This window comes from Prenolepis imparis, unplaced genomic scaffold (assembly GCF_030444845.1).
Source record: "Prenolepis imparis isolate NDT839.2.m4 unplaced genomic scaffold, iyPreImpa1.0 SCAF_1, whole genome shotgun sequence".
NCBI lineage: Eukaryota > Metazoa > Arthropoda > Insecta > Hymenoptera > Formicidae > Prenolepis > Prenolepis imparis.
The window spans coordinates 19128455-19147657 of NW_028141159.1; the positions used below are offsets into that span (position 1 = coordinate 19128455).

The 19203-nt window shown below is 31.2% G+C and overlaps 1 protein-coding gene across 1 annotated transcript in view; it reads left to right on the forward strand.

The window, feature by feature from the left end:
* Positions 1-19203, forward strand: part of Mon2 (Mon2 homolog, regulator of endosome-to-Golgi trafficking) — a 77589-nt gene that overhangs the window by 32119 nt on the left and 26267 nt on the right. The window lies entirely within an intron of this gene.

Sequence of the window (19203 nt, forward strand, 5' to 3'; positions counted from 1 at the left end):
ACGTCGGATAATTAATAATCGATCATTTAACGATCTTGTTATTTCTAAAATATAACTGGATATTAAGGACTCTATGTATAGCGTTGGATATGCCAGCAATTAGACGAATCCGGTGTGGATATTCGAGGGATTCAATTTTAAATTACTTGGATCTTTAAAGTCGAGCCGATATCGAAATATATTTTCTCGATTTACCTTCAAGAAATAAATACGAAGAGATTTTAATTAATTTGATCATTTATCTTTCATATGAAGAATATCTTGAAGTGGACAAGAACGATCAAATTTCCGCGATAATAATCTAGTGTATGGTAGATAGAGAAGTAAATGAGAAGTAAATGAATGAAAGAGAAAAAACAGTGAGTTTATAAAGATCTAAAAAAAGGTCCTGAAGTTCTAGATTGCGTCAGTGACTCTTGACATAGTCCTTTTTTCGCATAGTCGGTTGATTTTCCTGCGCTCGCGCGTCCTTCTTCAATTTCGGTCTATATATTTTAGGAAACGACGGAAAGGACAATTTTTCGCAAGACGTGTTTTATTCAATATGTTGTCGAAAATTCGAAAGGATTACGACCAAAATATTTCAGTCCCGGACGTAAATCCCGGATAGTCCGGGAATAAACGCGACGTCCATTACACGAGTTCCTCGGGATCTAGGAAAGCACTGCATCATGCGAAATGTCAAAGGCTAGATACCAGCTCTCGCGTTGCTACATACAGAGGTGAACTTAATATTTTTTCGCCCACGTATCCTGGCCGGCCGCAGGAGAAGTTGCGTGATATTGTCGCTTATAGAGCGCTGCCTCTTACAGAAAGTAATAGCCCCTTGTTGATCTAACAATAAGTAAATAATGTCGTAGAAAATACTGGAAGAGAATCAAATCGCGCGATCCTCAAAAGATCATCCGCCTTGTTATACTTTTCTAGTTTGTTTAGGATTTTCAATTAAGCGATGTTCTATTTGAGTAGTATGTTGAATAGTATGAGATATATTATACTGCTGTTACCTATTCTACTGTTTTATAATTTTAAGATATTAGATAGCACGTTATATATGACATAATTTAATTTATGTGACATTTGATAAATTTGTATGAAATTTAATTTACAAGATCATAGACATTTCGAGATATTTTTATCGATTCATCCCTTGTTGTTAAAGTAAGAATTACTTACGTATATATAAATGATGAAGAAGTTGAGGATTGCAAAAATATACATTTATTCTGATATATCGAAATTCTTTTAGTATAATTTATAAGATAATTTAAGTTTTATTGCAACACGCGCAGAGTTGAATCAGACTTGCACTTATGTGTTTGTTCCATCTTCGTGGCTCTTTAATTATATTAACGAACTTTCCACGACTAAGTGCTGGAAGGAAGGCGAGTTCCGAGAGCTCGCGAACTTACGTGCAAAAAGCACCAATGAAGCGGACAGACAGCTACGGAACCTCGAGGCGGTAAAGTGCTTGGGAACTTTTCCCATTTTAGTCGCCGCTTCGAAAAGAGATTTCCGCCCTAATCTCGCCGTGACTGAAAGGACAGGGAAAAAGTAATAAAAGACGCGATTGAATTGACAGCTATTTAATCTTACCAACCGGGTATGTCAAATTCATCTGTCTTTAGAGAAAGGGAAAGAGAAAGAGAGAGATGGCGCATAAATGAGAATATGCAAAATACAATTTAGTTGTAAATTGAGTACATTTAATATTCGCGTCGGTGGTAGATTAACGGCATATTGTTAATTGAATAATTGCCTAATCGCAGCTTCTTCTTGGCCAAAGCTGCGAAATTCATTCACGGTTGCGGTTCTAGGATTAAGGGGTAAAATGCCGCGAAAACAGTCGAGGGCGAAAAGCCGCAGCGAGCGAACTATAACGATTTTGACTCCCGGATACTTGTTGCGCAGGCGAGCTGAAACTTAGCTTCTTTAAGCTATATTGACTGCAACTACGTAATACAACGTGCCCCCGAAAAAGCGTCGCCCGGGTAGTCAGAATTTATTCTCGCAGCAGACACACAATCAGTCGTCTTTTGAACAAAAATTGTATGTCGCTTATATAATTAATTTCTGTTATTAAATACAATTTTTTTATCCGTTATCGAATATTTACTCTGAATGTGTATGAATATTTTGTCTATTTAACATGAACGAAAACAAAAGGACGACTTTGATCATAAATATGATAATATGCTTTTAATTATAGCTCACAATTAGCTTTCAATAATAGGCGCGCAAATAACGATTGTACAGAAATCGTGGCCGAATTTTTCAAATTGTCTTCCTCGTGTACGAATCAATCTCACGTTTGATGCGAGATTACGATCTTTAGCGAGTATAACGCCCACGCGTCTAATATAACACAGCACGAACGAATTATACAATGCTAGTTATTGCGAGGAATGAAACGAGATATATGTGACAATGCCGGATCTATTAATATTGAAATGAAAGTATACTGCTGTCAGGATATAGGAAAATTAGAGCGATGCGAATTACGAGATTATGTCACCAATTTTATATATATATATATATATATATATATATATATATATATATATATAGACAAAGGTTACATTCATCGCGCTGACAAAATTTTAAAAAACAAAGCATTTTAGAAAATGATATCACATATCTATCGTATGACAATCGATTTAATATTAATTTACAATAACAAAACTCGTAACATGAAATTGATATGGAATTTGCATCTAGAATTATTCATGCAAATAACAAGCAAACCAGGTTAAATATGGAATATAATTATAATATATACCATATACATTTGCAAAATTTATAAGATTTTAATCTTAAATTTCCTTTTTCATATTTTGTTTCGTTATAACAATAGTTTGAGATATTTCGAGGGGATCTTTAACATTTAAAACAGTCTTCAAGTAATTTTTTTATAATTATAATCATAATTATAATTATTAATTCTTTCTCTCTTGATGAGATGAATTCGATAAAAATAAAATCTAATTCTAATTTATGATATTAATTTATTTAATAAAAAGCAGCTTAATTTCTCTGACCAATTAAGCTAAATAATTTTAGTCATTTATTATAGCGGAAGAAAAGGGCATCGCGCAATGTCAATCGCATGAGTAATTATGACCCGGCGGCAAATGAATCAGAAAAGTTTCTCGCATCGACAATTTCTCTCACGGGGCTCGCATCGAAATACGAATCTCTCTCGTAAAATACGACTTTATGCTTTGCACCTGACGCCATTATAACGGGACAATGTATGTATGTCGTGTCAACAATGGGTGTCAACGCCGTAGTGACGCACATTGTGCCATCCTGGAAGCCTCCTCGAAATATGTATATATATATGTATAGTCCGATGGATCGGATCGAAAGTTATATAGATCGCTGATGATCGAATTAAATGTAGGCGGCAGTTAATGGCGAATTGAAATTAATTATTTAGTTGCTGATTCCTTTTTTATCGATAATCCTGTTATGAAGGTTTAATATTGCAAATATCATTACGGCAAAGCAATGAGAACTTTAACATTCTATCACATGAATTACGTAATACTTAAAAGAAAATGATCGTTATGTGCGTCTATATAAAAAATTACAAACAAAAATTTCTGAATTTTTTTTTGCTAAAAATGAATTTGGTAAAATATCTATACATATATATTTGATATGTACATACATACATCCCTCATTCTCGTTTACCAAATTTCATTATGAACGCTTTTTTAGATAAAAATTTATAATATAATTAAATATTTAATATATCTAATATATCTTAATGATAAAATCAACTATGATATATGTAAAATTTGAATAAAATTAATTATTCATTTAATCTATTTAAAAATGGAATATCTTGTCATATCTGATCATGAAGGATTTGCTCAAGATCTTCGATCTTTGATAATTGCATTGATAAAAGACCCAGACGTTTATTTTAAGAAAATTGCATAGCTTTAATATGCAAAATTTCGAAATAAGTTAAATCATAATCGAGATTGATTGTGTAAGTGGAAACTTTATAGTTCATAAAACATTCTTTGAATCTCTGAAAAGAAAAATACAAAGCATTTTTGTGTGGAGCACATTTTGATTAAGAATAATATTTCTCTCTTAGCTAGTTATTTAATTAAAACCTATATTTCTAGAATCGTAGAATTGTCGGAGTGACTTTTATTATGGAATATTCTAATGTGTATAGCTAAAAATAAATTCTTTACAAATTTTTCTAATTTAATTTTTCTTATTTAATTTTGATCTTCAAAGACAAATCAATTGAAAAATATTGCTAGCGTATCTTTATAACAATAGTTTGTGGAAATCAAAAACTGGCAAGCTTTTTTCGCAGCGCAGATTCGAATTATTTGTTGTTTCGTGATTGGTCGATTCAATCCCGCATCCGTCTCATCACATGTTGTATTCTAGTAGATATCAAGGGCTTTAGAGAGATTCTCTTGTGCACGCGTGCTTGAGAATCATGTATGCATATATGTATATATATTGCAGACGTGATATGTTTAAATTGAGCGTTTTGATGATTAAAATTCATTTTTTTTATTACACAAAATTCATGTCAACATATCATTTTTTATGCATTTAATTTCCGTAAAAGAAAATTATTTTCTCAAACATATTTTTACAAGACAAAAAGTGTTTTTTAAATTTAATTTTTATAGTCTATTTGTGTTCTAACTATTCTGCTTTAACATTTTGCACATAGATAATTATTATTATTTTTATTTAAATATAATTTAAAGTATAACTTTTATTTAATTTTTATTAAACAGAAGTTTAATCTAAAAAATGTTCCGTAAATCAAATATCTCACAACCAGTTTTAAATATACATACATTTGCTATGTTTTTCTTTGCTTGTGTGGGATTCTTTAATGAAACATATTTACGTGTTCGACTTACAATACTAAAATATGCGGAGGATGAGTTTATTCATTATTTAAAAAAATACGCGCCTACGCAATCAACTTTTGGGGCAATATGTATATTACAGACGTAATCGGAGGGCAAAACAGAGGAAGGGAGAAAACGATAGATAAAATATAGGAGAGCGTGGGGGTAGACGGGAGTGGAAACAACGAGACGTATCGGGGCAAGAATGGTCCATTCAAGAGCTTGTGGTATGCGCACTTTCGACAGACATAGAAAGCATAGTTTTCGTAAAGTTTGTACCCGCACTATATTTCATCTTCCGCTCGGTATTAATTCTGCTTTCTTGTAGATAATGTAAATTTGGTTTATTGATTTGAGAATCGCTTTCGATAGTCATATTTGAAAAGAATATTATGTATAGGCAGTAATATCGAAAGTAGATGGATACTAATATTTCTCAAAAATGAAATACAAACGTGAATACAAATAATTTTGTTTCTAACAGTTAAGAATATACTTTATGCCAAATTCGTTATTTATATTCTTCATTCTCGTAGAAATATCTTGCAAGTTGTCATATTGCTGGCTTCATTTAATAACAAGTTTTAATCTAATCTGTACTCTTTCTTTTATGCTAAACCGATTTTTCTAGTCAAACAAACAAGATGAGTGGCAAGAGCTTAATAAATATAATTAGTTTAATAATTGTCACATCTTGTTATGCCATGTTATGTGTTCAGCTTTATTTACATTAAGTAAGTTATAACGAACGCATCAAAATTTGCAAAATGTCAAATTTTCATTTTAAATCAAATGACACGTAACATAAAATCCAGGAAATACTTGGAGCCTGGTACACTTGTTATCATTAATGCTAAATGTATGTATTTATGTACGTGTATGTGTGTCCTACATTTTGAGCGAATCAGTTGCATTAAATTCAACAAAATTTAACAGTGAGATCAAATATTTGTGCATATTAAATAATGCGATTTGCAAATTGTAACAATTTACAAATTACATAAAAAATTTTAACAAAATTTTGTATATTCATAATTATTGGCAAATATATTCGTTTATAGAAGAATGTTGAGAGAAAATGATAAAATAATGTAATAAATTAAATGTATAGATTTATAAAAAAATATAAATCTGATTTAGAAATATGAAAGTTATGTATCGTAATAGTACGTTAACAAAAATCACTGTTAAATTTTGATATTTTTCATAATTCTATTATGTCTATTATATCTTTAATCAAGTTTCGGTTGACGTCGGTTCCGTGTAACGTAAAATTTGATATTTTCATTAAAATATGTATATCTATTATGATTTCCGAGAATATCTATTTCTCGATATTTTACGCTTCATACTCTTGTAGAAAATTCGAACGAAGATATTAACAATAAAATATAGAATTTCTGAACGTAAATCAAAAGCATATTGAGACAATGCTTTATTAAGTTAAGGAATTTAAAAATTGTGTTGTTCTCGGTATTGCATCCTTTTGCGGTTTCTATGAATAATTGGTCAATACAAAAGTGCGCTGTTTCGACGTTTTTTTTTTTTTCGGAGTTTTGCAGAGTGGAAATAAAAAAGGCAACTTTAAAAGTGTTATTGCTTTAAACAGTTTCATAAATAAAAGAAAATGTAATCGTGAAATTTATTATATTTCCGTGGTGCATACGAATGTTCCTTTTTCACGTTTCTAATTTATTTTATAAATTAAAAAAAAAAATTTATAATTTATAATTTATTTTAATTATTTCATGATTAATGATTTTTTTTATTCTTAAATGTCTTTAGTGCGTCTCTAGCGCTCTTTAGTTTATACTATGAATATATATTCCTTTGTTGTTTATCCATTTGCGTAAATGTGTGTTTTTAACTTACGCAAAACCGATTAAGCAATTAGTCAGTTTACCATAAATAGCAAACCAATTTAAAAGCTACACATCAACGTGTACATACTCTAGTTACTGCAATTTACATAAAATTGCGTAGGAGGAGGAAATCCACCGGGTACGATAAGCTATGCAACACAGTACTGCAAACGATCGCTAACGGTCTCTCTCTAACGATGATAGAGAGATATAGTTTACCTCAATGAACGCCACATGCATCTCCAAGAATGCACAATAACCTTAGTTAGCAATGTTAGGCATACTTGACGTACGTTACTTTAGAGGAAAACTATGAGCGCACATAATGTTATATGAGTAACGTGCAACTATTTCCTCACTTTCAAGGTGGCAGCCTCAAGCGAAAATTACACTTCTTCGTGGCAAACTTTTCGTCCAGCGAAAGAGCGTTGGCTGCATTTTAATAAATTTAATCTCATAATCTCTTTTGCGCGCGAAATCGTATAAATCTTTTTGCAATTCTTCGGGATATAATTAAATTGTTCGAGCTTCCTTGTGATCATTGCTTTATATATACTGTACTTTTTAATTAATCAGAATATCTTCCTCTATCTCTGACGTTTATTCAGGAAATAATTACAGGCGACAGCAGTTTTTGCCTTCGGGAAATTCATGTCACGGTGGCACGAAATAAATTAAAAATGCACGGCGGATGCCCTAAATTATCTTAATAAATGTAATTTATTAATTTCTACGCCCACGATACTCTTTGCGTGTGAATCAAGAAGAGATATGAATACAATTTTCTCAGGAATCTCGTGATTGTCCTTTTAAATGATAGCGATACGTCACATAATTAGATTCCAGCTGTAGAGAGCGAAATACGCTCTGACCTACGCGATGTGGGGAACGTTATTACACTGATATTATTCAATCTAATAATGCTATACTTTTGTAAAAAAATGGCGCAACCACTGAAATGATAATAATGTCACGTGCACATATATATATAGAATTATGTTATATTTTCTGCACAAGTATTTTGTGAAACTATGAAAACTAGGTCACATAGATTCATAAAATTGAAAAAAAATATTCAAAAAATATACATTATATAAAAAAATTAAACAATAATAATTGCATGTTAAACTCTGAACGTGTTTTCTGTTTTTATGAATGTAATATTATGCACGTAACATTATTAAATTTTTGCAATAATTGCGTTGCCAAAAGGAAATGTATTTATTTAAAGTACGACATTTTTCCATAGTATAGCTTTTATGCGATTTCTATCCGTGCAAATAAATCTATTAATGTATAATATTTATTAACCCTTTGTATTCCGGTTTCCTCTTTTCGACAGACGAGGATTCTCTCAACTTAAGTATCTTTTCTCACGAGGATATATTCTCACCCCTGCACATTATTACGTTTTAGGACATTGTATAAATCTCTCCTCCAAACTATAATATCTTTTACTGTCTTTTATCAAATCCACGTGCTATTTAGAGGTACTGAAATCCAATCTGATGGATCAGTGTCATGTCAATAATTCTGAACGGTGGATCAATACACTGACAGAAACAATTTCGCGCGAATAGGGTTAATACGGTAATGTAATAAGGTATATCTCGAAGGTTCTACCTTCAGAAACCACATCTCGTAGACGTACAATTTGTGGCATGGATCTGGAGAGTAATTTTATCATCGCGTACATTAGATGCAACTTTAACTTATGAAACATGTAATGAATTTATAAGCGTTTAGAGAGAAATTTAGGAAATATGAGATAGCTATTATTGCTTTTGATCCATATAACTAGATTTTATAGATTAGCATACATTAATTATTTATGAGTTATGTCTATTACATTTATATTCTGCTATCTATCTTCTATTATATATATGTATATATATTCTTTTAGTGACATATATTCAAATTATATAAACTTTTTTATCAGGCGATTATAAAACTATTTTATTCTTTAAAAAATTAAAATATACAGTTTATAGTATATTCAACTTTTCTATTCTTTAATTTTAATGTTAAATTACTATCTTTTTGTTTCTATTTACGTATTTATAATGATATGTGCCTTTAAATTTTTCGTAAATGATTGTAAATTCGGAGCGGATTAAATGTTGGTCATTTCCAAGTTTCGCAACGTGTAACTTGCCGACCTGGATTAAAGGATTGGTGTCTCGGATTCTCGAGAAAGAGGTGTCGGCGGTCGATTCGTTGAAAGTATTAGAGAGAAAGGTTTATACTCTGTAAGCTTCTGCTAGCATATAGTAACATTCTGTGAATGGGATTGAATGGTGAATTGAATTAAAAACAAAGCCTCTTGCTGCGGAAAAGAAATACGCCGATTGAAATTACGGAAGAACAGAGAATTAATAGACTAGCTAGAAATCAATCGAAATAAGTAAATTTTCGAGTTTATAATCCAGAATATGCGAATCTACAATTCCAATCACTTGTTTTACTTTCAACGATTACTGGTTGCCCTATAAATGCCACGGTAGAACATGGGCGTTTGAATCTCGGATCATTGTAATAAGCTTATATATGCACATCCTCAGATAAAACTTAATCGATTACGTGTCTCTGTCCGGAAATAAAACTAGCAAGAGGAAGAAAATTAGTTGAATAACGCTATAAATTTTAATTAGTTTATTAATTAACTAGTATTACTAATAATTAATTAATTTATTCCCATAAACATTAATCAATGTTAATGTATGTAATATGTAAGTATATTTAAATGCTATTTCAATATTTTGGCAAACTTATATATTTTATAACTAAGACTTTAATAAGGCTTTCAACATGAAGTAAATATAAAAATATTGTCTTTTGTTCTATCTTTTCTAATTTTTAAATGAAGATGAATGATGATTTAAATAAAGATGCGGTTGTGTTCCCATAAGAATTAGTTAAACTTAAAATAATGTTTAACCGAGATTTTTTTCGATGTCATTTCCTAGTTTGATCGTAGGAGGAAAACAGTATCAGTCGAATTTTAAATAAAATTGACCGATATTTATAAGAGTACGATATTTTTGCAGAATTTTACAGAAGAAGTTAAACTTTAACATTAATGGATATTAAAAACTATATAGACGTTACTCTCTCGTTTAGTCGTCGAGCCTGCTCGGCAGCGTGAAACCAGCCCGCGGCAACATCATGAGTGAAAACCGAAAATTTATGAATGAACACAGAAATACAGCTGGCCCCGGTCGATAGAGCGGCACCCCGCGCGCGCCTTCGCGCCGATCCACCCCCGGCGTAGTAATCAATATAGAGGAGGGGATTGATGCGATGAGGAGGGTGCGGCGGGCGCGCCAAGTCCATTCAGTAGAAGCGGGAGGCCTTGCTATTGATTGCGTGGGCAGCTAAAAGGGGCTCCCCCACTTTCGGTCATTCAGTGGACCGCAGCAGCCGCCTGGGGGGATGGTGAGGGCAGGAGTGAGTTACCAGGGGTGAAGCTCGTGGGGTGGTTTGCTCTCCGTGTGTTTGTGTATGCGAGAAAGCGTGTGGAAGTGGCGTAGGTGGAACACGAAGAAGGGGAAACAACATCTTTTACGACAGGCAGGGCTGGCCGTAATTTTCGGGCGCCACGATTTTCTCGACGAAGTCTCGAAATATGTGTGCGTGTGTATTAATAAATATGCATGAGTTTTTGTTTCGCGAAAGAATAGAAATTTCGCTGATTTTGATAACTCCGAATGAAGGCGATCAATATCTTTCTTTGGCTTAAAATTAGTGTTCTGAACCTTGATATATAAAACATTTTCTGTTTTGATAAAGCTTTCTTACGAGATGATACTGATTATTGATCTATTTTGGAAATTATTTTTGCAATGTAATCATCAATTATCGAGAATACGTATCTCGAACAAATAATATAATATAATAATTGTAATAAATTTTTTTATTTTACTGTTTAATGCCATGGAAACATCAATTTTATTACTATTTATAATAAAATAAATGTATATTTTGGAGAAAGAAGAGCTTTTAAATCTCATAGTGTAATAGATATCTCATCCTTTTAAATTATTATGAAAGTATCTATTTATGACTATATTTAAATAAATGATAAATGAAATCTTTTCTTATAGTTATAAAAATTTAGTTTGATATTTCAACAAGCAACTCAAAATGAAATATAAACTTAATGATTTCAGCTTATATTTCTGGAAGAAATTCAAATAATAATAACAAAGACTATAATACGAATTGTTGTAGGCACACATATTGCTATATGGAAGTAAAATATTTATAGTTTATTTTCTTATAATATTTATCTCGCTCTCTCTATAACGCATTATTTCGCTGCAATAATTACTTGTAACAAATAATTATTTTTTTAGTTGCTTTGTTATATAAATTTAATATAATTGATAGGACGCACTGGCGGATTCGGGGGGGGGGGGGGTTACCCTCCCTTGCAAATTAAAAGAAACAGTTTTGCTGAATTTGTTTAAAAAATATAAATAAAGAAAAACAAACATTAAAAAGCTATCGACGTCAGGATCCGCTAGTGTATATATATAAGTATAAGATACACTGTAAATTATACTCATTACGCATTCAAGGAGTTAAGTATAGATTAAGTCAGACATAGGACGAAATGATGAGATAATTTTATTGCACGAAAATAATTAGGTGAAATTCTTTATATTTATATAATATATATATAATATATATTATATCTATATAATATATATTATATAGATACAAAGAATTTCGCCTAATTATTTTCATGCAACGAAATTATCTCATCATTTCGTCCTATGTCTGACTTAATCTAAACTTAACTCCTTGAATGCGTAATGAGTATAATTTACAGTGTATCTTATACATACATATTGTATAATTATATATATATATAAAGAATTTCGCCTTATTATTTTCGTGCATGAAATTATCTCATCATTTCATCCTATGTCTGACTTAATCTAAACTTAACTCCTTGAATGCGTAATGAGTATAATTTACAGTGTATCTTATACTTATATATATATATATATATATATATATATTTTATATATATATTTTATATATATATTTTATATATATAAGTATAAGATACACTGTAAATTATACTCATTACGCATTCAAGGAATTAAGTTTAGATTAAGTCAGACATAGGACGAAATGATGAGATAATTTCGTTGCATGAAAATAATTAGGCGAAATTTTTTATATCTATATAATATACATATATATATATATAAAAATATAAGATACACTGGAAATTATACTCATTACGCATTCAAGGAGTTAAGTTTAGCTTAAGTCAGACATAGGACGAAATGATGAGATAATTTCGTTGCATGAAAATAATTAGGCGAGAAATTCTTTATATCTATATAATATATATATATGTATATATATATGTATATACACTGGCGGATCCTGGAGGGGGAGGGAGGAGAAACTCCTCCCCCTCTTGCAAATTAAAAGAAACAGTTTTGCTGAATTTGTTTAAAAAATATAAATAAAGAAAAACAAACATTAAAGAGCTATCGACGTCGTTGATCCTGGAATAAAAGCTAATCATGAAATCAAAAATATTAAATAAAATAATTTTGCAACCCCCCCCCTCCCCTCCCCCCATTATCGACGTCAGGATCCGCTAGTGATAGGTCGAATAATATGAATTTTAATTTGTTTAGATAATATTAGGATTAATAAAATATATAATACATATTTAAACTTCAATGAGCTAGAAAAAATCAGACACGAATGATAGTGTATCATTTTCAAGGAAAAATTAATTTTTATTGAAATTGATTAATTATGCACAGAACACAAATTTTCCTTGTATGGTATATCAAGTAATTAAATGGATCTCAATTTGAGATTTTATTTTTAATAAATTCCTCTAATCCCCCTAAAGAAACGAAAGTGAAAAAAAATATTGATACGAAGTCTCACAACTAATCAGTTTCAATGAAAATTAATTTTTCCTTGAAACTGACGTACACTACTGTCTGATTCTTTCTAGTCCGTTGAAATTTTTATATTTATATTCATTTTGAAAGCCTTATTAAAGTCTTAGTTATAAAATATATAAGTTTGCCAAAATATTGAAATAACATTTAAATATACTTACATATTACATATTTATTTCTATTTTTATAATGTTTTTAATATTGTAATCTCGCACACACAATGCATTTTTGCGAGTATTTTCACTATCATTAGACGACAAAATAGCGTTACATCATTAGAGTTATTATCATTAATTGATCTGCATTTGATAATTTATCAATCATTGATATATTGTTCTTGTCTCACAAAATTTTCAAATTCTATAGTAAAATTTAAACTAAAAATCAGCGGTTGATAGCATGCAGATTAATATACCAGTTCTCGATAAAATCATCCCCTTGTATAGCATATACGAGCAAATATAACATAGAAAATAATTTTATTTATTTAATTAGTATAGAATATCTTTTGTTTTTGTAAGAAGTATTAGAATTGATTATTTTTATAAGTTGTAATTTTTTAAATAGGTTTAAAAGAACATTTGATAGATATATATTAATAGCGCAAAAATGTGTAGCATCTTTTAAAATCTATAAATACTTGCATTGTGTTTAGCAAAAGATTACGGAGAACTTCACAATTTTTAATTTTACATATATTAAAATTATCTTTTTTTTTCCCTTCTTTATTATTTAATTAATAAGAGAAAAAGCAAGAGAGAGAAGAACATAAATATTTCTTTTAAGCATTGGTTTGCAAGTAATAATAGTGATTTAATAGATTACATTAAATCGATTAGAGGGAAAAAGTAAAGTATATTTGTTAAATATTAATCTAATTATCAATCGGACATATGAATGTTTTTCGCTCATTTCAATTATCACCACTTGAGAGGCATAACAATTTGTTTACCGTGTATTTTTTACAGTATTTGTTGTTACATTTTCTTTTACAATATATTTTTTTATTTGCTCTTTATGGATAATTTATTAAAATAAGATAAACTCAATGTGTGTGTTCTCTTTACGAAATGCAGTAATGTAGAAATTTGTTTTTTCAAAGATAGTTCACTAATTTCTGATTCCCTTGTTACCGACTAAATATTGATTGAAGTGTATATATGTATACTTGCCCTTTCTCTCTTTTCCCTCGCCCGTTTGTCTAAAGATGTGTGGAAATATATTAAATGTTTTATATTAATTTTTTAATAGGCAAAGTATCATTTGCTGTACGCATCATTAATTAGATAGAAATTATCTTTTTCTTTATTTAAAGTGTTTATTATTTTATAAATATTTAATTTAGTATTTAATTTTGTCTTGCAGAAATATGTTTGAAAAGTATAAATAGATATAAAATATTATAAAAGTTTATTCTTGAGGAGATAATTCATATATAAAATATTACAGTAACAGAAAATTCGTTATTTTATTAATTAATTCTCTCTTGAAAATTAGTTGTGAAGAGATAAAAGATATTAAAGAAGCATTGATAGATTATGTTTATACAATTATCAAATTATTTTTTGTATATTTGATAAAAAAAAGTGACATTTATTTCTGAAACAACTGACGAATCTTTAAGGAAGTTTCCCTTTTTTTGCTGATCCTCTTTCATCCCCGTTTCGTCTTTGAAGTTCAATAAGTCCGTGAGACCCTTTAAGAGCGAAATTTCCTCCCTTTGACGTTGTGTTTCATGCAACGCTAAGTTATGCGAAGATGCTCCTTGTTTAACCATAAATTGGGCTCGCGGAGACAAGGTTTGTCTCGTAGAGAAGGTCCTCGTCCTTGAAATTAATTCGTGAAAGAGACAAAGGCTTCGCCTTCGGTTCACTGAACGAATCGCGCAGCTTTACGGATGACAAACCATCGGCACGCGACGAGCAAACGTTGTCTGAGTGGAAAGAAAATAATTGGAGAGATAATTGTAACGACATTGTCGTGATTGGTGAAGGGATGTTATCTTGCGAAGACTGTCACTTTCAAGCTTCAATGAACTATGATTGTAGCAAAATTAATGAAAATTTTTTACAAAAGAATCATACAGTTTCATGGATTTATATATTATATATATATAAATATAAGGGATATTATATATATATAAATATATACATCTTATTATAATTAATTATGAAATTATATTGTGTTTTTTTTATAAATAGCTGTTGTAAAATAAATGTTTTATCGTAAAACTTGATTATTATCTAGAGAATAGAATTTATAGATGTTCAACATATATTTTATTGACAATTATGTTGATGATACACGACCGTGCATTAACAATTGCATGTCGGCGTGGCTTATAATATATATTGTTTAATCGTTTAACAATAATATTGTACAATTCACGGCGTGACGGGCGGCGACGTACCTATTGATTTTAGGAAAGAGGGAGGATGAGGAATGGAGGATGTGGGGATGAAGGTAGTCCGACAGTCTCTTCTGACCGCTGCAGCTTCATTCTCGACAAACCTTTTCTCAGAAATCTTACCGCAGTCTCTTGTTTTTAATATAAAATAATTTTCGCGATCAAGTTACAATAGAATACTTTGTAGATGATATACCATTAAAACTTTAATATGATTTTATGTATTATATGCATACGAGAGAGAGAAACATAATATGGATATTTTTTAAATCCTTATATTTAATTTAATTATAAAATATAAAATCGTAGAAATACGATCTTTTGAAAATAGTTTACACGCCTACACAAGATGTTTTTATATTTAAATCATAATTTTTTAATAAGAGACAATTTTTTGAATACTTATCGAATATTTATTTTTCTCGCAGACATTATGGTGTTGATTTCAGAAACACCCAATAGAGAGTTAATGATTTTTCTGGCCGTTTCTTGAGTCTATATATCTCGTCAATTGTACGTACAGTCCATCGCTGTTTACAAGGTAGCTACCCTAATGAAATCTCTGTGAATTTTTCATCCAAACCCCGCGAGTCCTGGAGTTCTGTTTAAGAAATCAGACTTCCGCCTCACGTACTCCCCAGGATTACGGTTCGTCTTCGTTCTCGACCTGAAGGGCGGCCACTTCATCTCGAATATCCACAAACGGAAAGAGGATTCGTTCCTTCTCGACCCGATTGACTCTCTTTACTGTTCCCTTTGCCTTTTCTTTAGAAAAGACTGCATTGATTTTTCACATACACACAATGATAAATATAAAATTTATTAAAAAATTAGATTTAATATATGCTTTTTTTATGCCACTATTTGCTAATAAATATTAAATTTTTATTAGGATATATAATTATATATTTATTTTAAGTACTGGAATCAAGATTGATCCGATTAATTGATTTAATTCTCTATAGACAGGATTTATTTTCAACATGTTAACTCCGTTTGATTTGTAAAATATAAATCGTATTTTATATGAATAATAAATATTAATGTTCTCATCACTCCTTTTTAAAAATAATTTATAACGTTTATAGGTTTTTATTTAATATCTTTTGATTTATTAAAAGTTAAAATATATGATAATATTATAATAAAATAAAATAAAATATAATGTAATTATCAATCTGTTTTATAGAAATTACATATTTTATGCAAAATGTTACTTTTCATAATAGTTTTACCTTCGTCAAAAGAAAAATTTCGGCCTGAGCGATTTATTTATCACCGAAACATTGTCGCCGAGAGGATCATTGGCGCGAAGAAGAGATATTATTCGACGGCGAATGTTTGCGCGAATTAAATCGGCCGCGTGCCTAGTGAAAAGGATATGTCTAACGAGATTGTAAAATCCGCCAGGATAATTGTATTCGCGCTCAATTTAAACTCTCGTTGATAATCGATGGTCGTTAAATTGCACAGTGCTCTACGTGTGTCGCTTCCGGTTTTAATTCTACTTAACGAGCGGCTGGCGTGGACCGATGCGCGATTTAATGCTCAAACAAAATGCGTTGCATCAAATTCCGTTTATGATATATGTAATTGAAGCCGCGTTTTCGACTACACGCGTTTGCGTATTGTCGCAACACACGTTTGTTTGTCTCGTTGCTCGTTCACAAATTTTCCATATCAATCCCCGCCGAAAAAGCGTGCGGTAAAAATTTCATATTGGCCTGATTTAATTGAGTCAATGATTCGGATTTAATAATTGGCTAATCGCGGTTAAAGCGCAAAACGATACATCGGTATTGCAACAGAAATTTTAAATGAGATCTATAATGACTACTGAATGAATCAGTGTCATGATAGAAAAAACTGTATAATTGCCATTTTTATATTTGTAAGATTTTTCGAAAAATTATTCATGCAGAATTATACATAATATACATTTGGAATCGTGTGATTTTTCTCTATTGTCATAATTTAATATTTAAATAAGTATATATTTTTCAAACTTGTTATTGAAGGTCTTGTTAAACAAATTTAAAGCTTTAATATTTTTTTAAATAAAATGTTTTGCAATTTTATTAAAAATTAGTGCGTTTTTTATTCATTTATTTACGATAATTAAATTTATCAGAATTTTTTATTATCTCGTTATACATTTTTTATACATGCAACGAATATTACTGTACTTGAAGTACAGGAGAAAAATTTTTAAAATGTGTTTTATTAACATTAGCATTGTTAAGTCACTTTAAACTGATAAAATTAAGAATAATAATATCTAATGAAATAATTATAATTATACATTATAATTATAATAATATTCTACATACACACACGTAATGTAAATTTTATATGCACTTGCATTTTAAGTATCAAAGAGATGTTCTCTTTTAAGAAGAGATATATCCGTAATCTAATTTTTCTAATAATGAGAAAAAAATACGTGATGCTCTAATTGTTAATTAATTCTCTAAAATAATTGATAAATGTTCTAATATTAATTTTTTTCGATTTTTAGCGATGTATGAGAAAAAAAATTTTAATTCTGTCTCTTAACATGTTTAAAATTTCGCATGTTTAATTAGATTTTTGATCTAGATTTTTGAAGAAATGAAGTGTACGATGCTTCAGGATGACGTCGAAGCGAGCGTCGCTGTCAGCAAAAGTCGCGCGCGGAAGTTTTGTACGAAACGATTTGAGAACCATCGCTTTAAAGCCCCACTTATCGAGCGCCTAGTTGGTATGATAATGTAATAAAATAAATGGAGGTTGCTGCTTCCGAGCGATATAGTCCTCCATCCTCTTTCTCTCTCTTTCTGCTTTCCCCCTTCATCCCTTTGAAACTCCGGAGATCGCTATACACTCTTCCTCCTCTTCACCGTCGCTCTCTCTCTCCTTCCGCCACTCGCTCACACCTCCCCGTTCGCCACCATCTCGTTTTGGTTCGCGAGATCGGTGGAGCAGGGGGAGAACAGGGATAGAATCGAGAAGATAGAAGGGAATGGAGAGAGAGAGCTCACCTCGAAAGCGAAATACAACAAGTCCCGCCGCCATTGCTGGGTCACCCTTCAGCGGGAGTTTTGTCGTCGCGTGGGTGGGGGGTTGACAGCCCCGTGCGACGAGAGTCAGTCTCACCCTTCCCGACCGACCCGATCGAGCCTGGCACGACCCCGGTTTCCTGGAGGCAGCGGGAGGACATAGGGTTGCGGGGAACACCGGGGGAGACAGGTCGAAAACTCCGCCCCCGCACATCCGCGAAAGCGAGTCAATACTATCACGCTGCTTGCCTTCCATCCCCGCATGCCGCCATGCCTATGCTCGCCTTCTCTCGTCGGAGGATGGATATCGAAATTCGTTACCCCCGCGGGACTTACGATTGCGAGGGGTGGCGAAGGGGAAAGGGGGTCGATCGTGAAAGGGTTCGATACAGGTGTCTTGTAGGAAGTGTCGATTCGTCGTCCTACCTTTGACGATGCTCTTTTAATCCTTAGTTAACGCGAGCGGTATACATTTTGTGTATGTCTGATCATAATCAGGCTTAAACTACTGAAAAATCTTTGTACAGGCAGTTTCTTTTTGATATTGATAGGGCAGATTGATATAGACGATAATAACTTTAGGTAAACGTGTTCTTTCGTCTTTATCGATATTTTAAGCTTAGGAGAAAGAAGTCTTCCAAAGTCGTAACAATTCAATATCGGAAAATTTATTGGAAATAAGAATTTTGAAGGCGTAATATTCGATGAGTTGGAAAAATTCCTTTCGCACTATTTAGCATGGAGAATACATTTATATAGTATATAATATTTTATATATTTTTTAAATATTTAAATACTAATGAGATAAAATATATTGTATAGCTCTCTATTGTTTAATATTAATTAAAAAATGAAGAAGCTGAATAATCACCAATAATACATTTAAAATGCAAGCTTTGCATTTTAAAAAATCACGAGATGTATAAGATTAAAAATATACTTAGCGTAATGCAAGTTAGTCAAAGTTTGTCCGATGCTATTTCTACCTTTCAAAACTTCAGAGGAATGGAGTCTACTTGCTTCCCCCAATTATTCTCCGCGGTTCGCCGCCTG